The following is a 6,096-nucleotide window of genomic DNA, read 5'->3' on the forward strand; positions in this document are numbered from 1 at the left end:
TGTATTCAATTGTTGCTAATTAGGGTTCTATATGTCAAGTAAATCTCCCATGATCATATGTGACACATATCTAGGGTTTTAGAGTTGGTTCTAAGGTGGAATGATCACATGAAATAATGGGATCAAGGTATTACTTAAATTGAAACTAGGGTTTCTAAATTATGGTACAACTCCTAAAATGATAATTGATAATAGAGTTGTGGTTACTAATTACTTTGAAACAACATTAATAATGGTTTGACATTTTATTCATGTTCACAAGAATTAATAATTAGGGTAACTCATGTTTAGGTTTAATTTAGAAATCAGGGTTTAACAATTATTATGAGGTTTTAAAATAATTAACTTGTTAACTAAAGATGTCTAAGTAACAAGTTTTGAATTACCAAAATAACATTAGCCTTTAGTATTTTCTTGATTTATTATCATTTAAAGAAAATAGAAACTAGCAATTTGCAAATTAGGGTTTATGAATTATCACTAATATTTAAGTGGATGCAATTAAAATTAATCTTAACATTTTACTTAGTGACTGAATAGTAAAATTTAATTTTGGAACTTCACTAATTATTGAATTCAAATTGTATTTTAAATAAATGAAAAGGCATAATTAATGAAGTTAAAAATAAATGGATTTTTATTTTGACACACATTTTTGTTTTATATTTTATTTGGATAGAGTTTATTTTTGTGAGAATTTTGATATATTATTTATATTTTTCTGAGTTAAAATGAAATTTCTATGATTTTGCAAAGTTTCAGTGATTTTCTGGAATTTGAAATAAACCTAAATACTAAACATACCGGTTCGCTCTACACACACAGAGACAGACATGTGGGTCATGTGCCAGGTCACCTGCCTCGTTGGCAGTTGACTGGGTCAAAAAGTTCATCAGGTCCCACTGCCACGTCGACATCACCAGCGGCTTGACGCCGGCGAGTGAGAGCGCGACGGCGACGCCGATTTTAGGCTCCCCGAGATGCGTGGCTAGTACTAATCGACTCCCCTTGATCTACTGAAAACGATGGTGGTGTTGGTTTGGCGAGGGGATCACCGGAGCATCGCCGACGACCATGTGCTCGCGGCGGTTCACTCCGGCCAACGTATGAAATGGAGCTACAGATGATAAAACGATGAGATTAAAGGCTCTACAGAAGCGTAGACATACACTGAGGACGATGGTGTGGTCGCCGGAGCGGATTGTCGACGGAGACGAGCTCGATTTCGCCAATACCGGCGAGGTACTGAGAAAGGGAACGGCGAAATTGGATTGATCCCGAGCTCCCCTTGACGCGTCCTTCCTCTCAGATGATCTACGTGAAGAGGCGCTTCTCCTCGGCTACACCACTGAGCTTGGGGTGGCCTCCATCGTCGTATCCTTGATCGACACCGGTGGCAGGGCATGGATGGTTATGAGAGATATAGAGGATCTGGGAGAGATTGGAGTGGCGGAGAAGAACAAGAAGTGCACGGAGGTGCTGCTGGAAAATATTTATAGGGCACGACGAGGTCCATCTCGTCATTCCACCGGCGGCAATGGCCGAGATGTGGCGGAGGGGTTGGCACGGCAAACGGCACGAATCGGGACGCATTTGGGATAGGCTCGGACGCGAGAAGTATTGAGCGTGATTCTGGGATGGTCTGCGGCGTCCAGGTCGTCCCTATCCTTCCACGGTGAGGTGGCCGGCTTCTCCTCTGCGCTGTCGACGCCGGGGAAGAAGACGAGGCTCTTTTTCTTCTTCGTCGAAACGGTACGATGGTCTGGGCTGAGTTCGTTCGTGGGCTAGGCTGCTTGTGGGCTTCGACGTGGACTGCTACTGGGCTGCGATGGCCTGCCAGGTAAGCTCCTCTCTCTCTCTATTTTTCTGTTTTCTTTTCTATTTTCTGTTTTTATATTCTGGTTTGTATTTGATATTTGAATTCAAATTGATTTCTGTTTGTTTTTGCAGGTCCTAAATTATTTGAGTATCAAGATAACTTGATAATCATGCTTACTACATGGTTTTGTTGTTTAAACAAATATTGTATTTTGATTAGAGTGACACTTTGTGAGGTTTAATTAAAATGGAAATGGTTAAGATATTGATCTCCATTCTTTTATAATTTAGGAACCATTTCTGTTTAAATGATTTGAAAATTTAGAACATGTGCATGGTGAATATGTTATATTTTTCTATTGCTTAACCATAATGATTACTCACATATAATTTAGTTAAGGCTAGGGTTTAAAGTAAGTGGTAATAAGAATGGGTTGAGTTTATTATTTTATGTGGATGATGATCCTATGTGAAAGAGTTTAGGGTTTTAGTGATGCTTCACTTATTTGAAGTCTAAATAGGCATGAGGCATGGCAGGGTGCTACTTATGATCCAAAGTAATACATAGATTGGATTCCAAATATGGTATAGGGTTATTCTCCTCACTTAGTTAGGATTCATGCATCAAGGCAATGCTAGGGTTGTCTCAATTGTTTGGATAAGCAAGATTTAAATACAATAACAACACTCCTCTATACAAGGCATGAGTATTGGTTTGGGGTTAACTACTAGTGATATACTTATTACTTTATGTGATAGATGAGATCTATTAATCATATGGGTTTAACTTATCATCTATATCTACAAGGTATGATCATGCATTAGACAAGATCTACTCATTCCTCACTAATCCCTCTTTAATATTCCTCTCATCACACTCATCCTAGATTCTTAGGGTTTATAACTAATACTAAGTTGTGATGATTATGGAATTGGTTTTCTAAGGTATTGTTATTGGAATAGGGTTCTCACCTCCAAGATTAAAGGTTGGTTTGAACAAGTAGAATTTAATACTACTCTAATATTCTCTAGGATAGACATGGATATGGTTAGCATCTATAACCTCTCTCACTTCTCAATATCTTGGAATATCCTAAGGTCCTACTAAAGAGATGATGATATGATCCTCTAAATATATGGTTTGCCTAGGAATTCTACCTTGCAATCTTCTGTAGCTTGTTCTTCAGGAAATCTGATAAACCTGCATCTTGTGGTATGCCTCCACCTCCTAGCTTCTTCATCTTGATCCTAGCTAGCTAATGCATGGAGTGGCTCTATGTGTGTGCTTCCTTGTTTCATGCTACAAGATGATGAAATGGATGAAGGGTGTGGCTCTATTTATAGGCTTGGGCAAGCTCTAGTATCATGACACATAAGTGGTGACTCTTGTGTTGGTTTGATGAGTAAGGTGCTTGGTTGTCATGCCCTCATCCATAGCAATCCTTTGAGCATGAGGTGGCAAAGCTTGGGATGCAAGTCATGTAGATATTTTCATCCCATGTGGCAAGATCATTATCCTCTCATATGATTTATTTTGGATAGTCAAGTGGCATTTGCTACTAAATATCTTGTGGATGGTTTTATTATTGTTGATGAGTCACTATATTATATTTGATTGGATTTATATTATAATATTGGTGAAAAGGTTAAAGTTGAAGATTATTCCTCAATTTTGGATAGTTGGGTTTGATTTCACCAAGGCATGGTCATATGAGTTTCAAAATACTCATAGTTAGTTTGATTCAAATAGTTTGAACTATAATTCGTAATGTAAATGGATTTAGTTTTATGATATTCCATGTACTTAATAAGTTATGATTTAAATGAGAATGTGTGGCTTTTATGCACTTTAGACCCTGTGGTTTAACTTATTTATAAGTGAATTAAATTACACACAAAGGTAGTTGCTAACTTTCAAGTGTTAATAAGTTAGGGTTTGATTCTTAAAGAATGTGTTGTTGTAAATCTAATTCCATTTGATCTAATCCATAGATCAAATCATCTCTACCCAAAATAAGGTTTTTAGCAAAGATCACAGTGAAGTTTATAGCGCTTGACTTGATGATCTACTTCAATTCCAGCAAGTCAAGTGAAACTTCAGTTATTGTGGTAAGTTTTATTTGAAAGCGCGAAAATTCCCCGGATTTTCTATGCATGAATGCAATGCACACTTTGGTGTTCTCTCATTTTATTTCCTCTAAACCTAGGATATTACAGCCTCTCCCCCTTAAACTGAACTTCGTCCCGAAGTTCGAACGCTCTCATGTTTCGGAATGTTGAAATGTCTTGAACAGATCACCATCCTTCAACCCCATGGTGATCACACTAGATATAATTGGATATATCCCTTGTCCAGATCCTTCCGGAAGTCTTCTGATGTCTGGCACTGATACTTTCTGCTATTCTTTGTTTTCTTCCAACACTCTAAACTTATAGGCTTACTCTCCAAAGATTCTTGGATTTAAAACATCTTATTGTGTTGATGGACTTTACTAATGGTTGTGGTGACATCTTCCTATTTGGGTACTCAAAACTTGGTTCTACCAGCTGCGGTGTAATATGACACTATGATTTACCAGCTGCGACACTCAAACCTTAATTTTAAAAGATTTATTTAAGGTAGGGTATTGTTTTCCCTTACTACCATAACGAAAGTAATTGTACTTGGTAAGGTATTACGATAGGCATGGTCCTGGTTGTTTAGTCCTACGAATGGATTAGACTCATTTAGTCCATCCAATCATGGCTTCTAGTTTTAAGCTAGTTATCTTCCTTTTGGGTTCTTTAGGTTCCATGAAAGGAATCTTTCTAATAATCATTAGTTTTGGTATAGTCAAACCCTTCGATCTTTTGTTTTCTTAGGCTTTGATTGTCCTCCGATATCTTCTTCATCCAACTTCATTTTCTAATACTTACTTAAGTTCTCTTGGTTTTGAGTAATTACAGTTATCCTCTCAAGTTAAGGTCTAACCCTTACTTCTTCGATATATAAACCTCGGCTTCTGGTCTGACAATCTCCTGAGAGTACTTTTATATGGGTACTTCCCAACAACCTTATAAAAATAAGATCGGACTTCCTCTCGGCTTCGTACCTTCTTCTCCGTCTATCATACTCCAAATCATATTTTAATTCTTCTCCTTCAACCTTCCTCTCCCCCTTGGAGTTTACTAATGATCTTCAAACTTCCTTTCTTCTAATCATTAAACTCCAAGGTTAGAAGTTTAGTCTTGGTCTAACTTGTAGTTTGTACTTTTCTAGAGTCTCACGAAGAATTCTTTGTGGTGTATCCACTCAGTTGTGGGTATCCATTATGAATCCTCCAATTAAAAAAATTACCAGCTACGAGATACCAGCTGTGAAATACTAGTTGCGGAATTCCCCTTTCTTTTAGGTAAAGAAATGTTCAGGCTGTGGGCTATCTGGTACCAGCTGCAGACTACCTAGTACCAGATGTGGCTTATTGGATATCAGCTGTGGCTATGTTATGGTTTTAGTCAATATCTACCAACCAGCTGTGGCTACTTACATAATTTTAGTTAAGATATACCTCACTTTACATTCTTTCTCTTCATGGTTATCCTATATCAGCTGCGGTCTGATGATACCCGCTGCGACTTCACTTGTCTATTTTCCTTCTTCTAAGGTTTGTTTTACAAGATAACCACTTGTTGACACTATGAAAATAGTATTGTAAGTGACTTCGCTTGCATTCCCTTCTTCCATAATGAATACGGATCCACTTCTATTGCTCCATATTCACTATTTTTCTCACTTTTATGGTACTTCCATGTTGAAGTACTCCTTGGTTAAGGATAAAAGTGAGTTTGATTGGTCCTTCCATCAGATTGTTGTGGTTACTTCCCACAATTTTACTTGCTTCTACAAGTGAACCTTCATCTTGTCTTCCAAAATCTTCGAAATTCGTCACTTCCTCACACGAATACCTTTACCCTCTAGACCTATAACATCAAGTAAGAGCTTGATATTGCAACATGCATTTGCATATCAAAGTCAAACTTCATGTATGGATCTAGTCAATCAATGAAAATCCAAGAAATCCAAGAAAATCCAGCTTTGTGCTCATAATACACATCCTTATATACCTGAATATAATAGTTGGGTAAGACATCCCTAAATATCAGGCTCAGATGTGCAGCATATAACACCACATAAGATAGGTTTAGGTCGTGATACTTAACGAATACGGGAATTTCTACTATTTGTCTCAACATTTATCTCAATTGCACATTTGCAATGAGACAACTTGAAACAAAATG

Source organism: Lolium rigidum, chromosome 1 (genome assembly GCF_022539505.1).
Source record: "Lolium rigidum isolate FL_2022 chromosome 1, APGP_CSIRO_Lrig_0.1, whole genome shotgun sequence".
In the NCBI taxonomy this organism is placed as follows: domain Eukaryota; kingdom Viridiplantae; phylum Streptophyta; class Magnoliopsida; order Poales; family Poaceae; genus Lolium; species Lolium rigidum.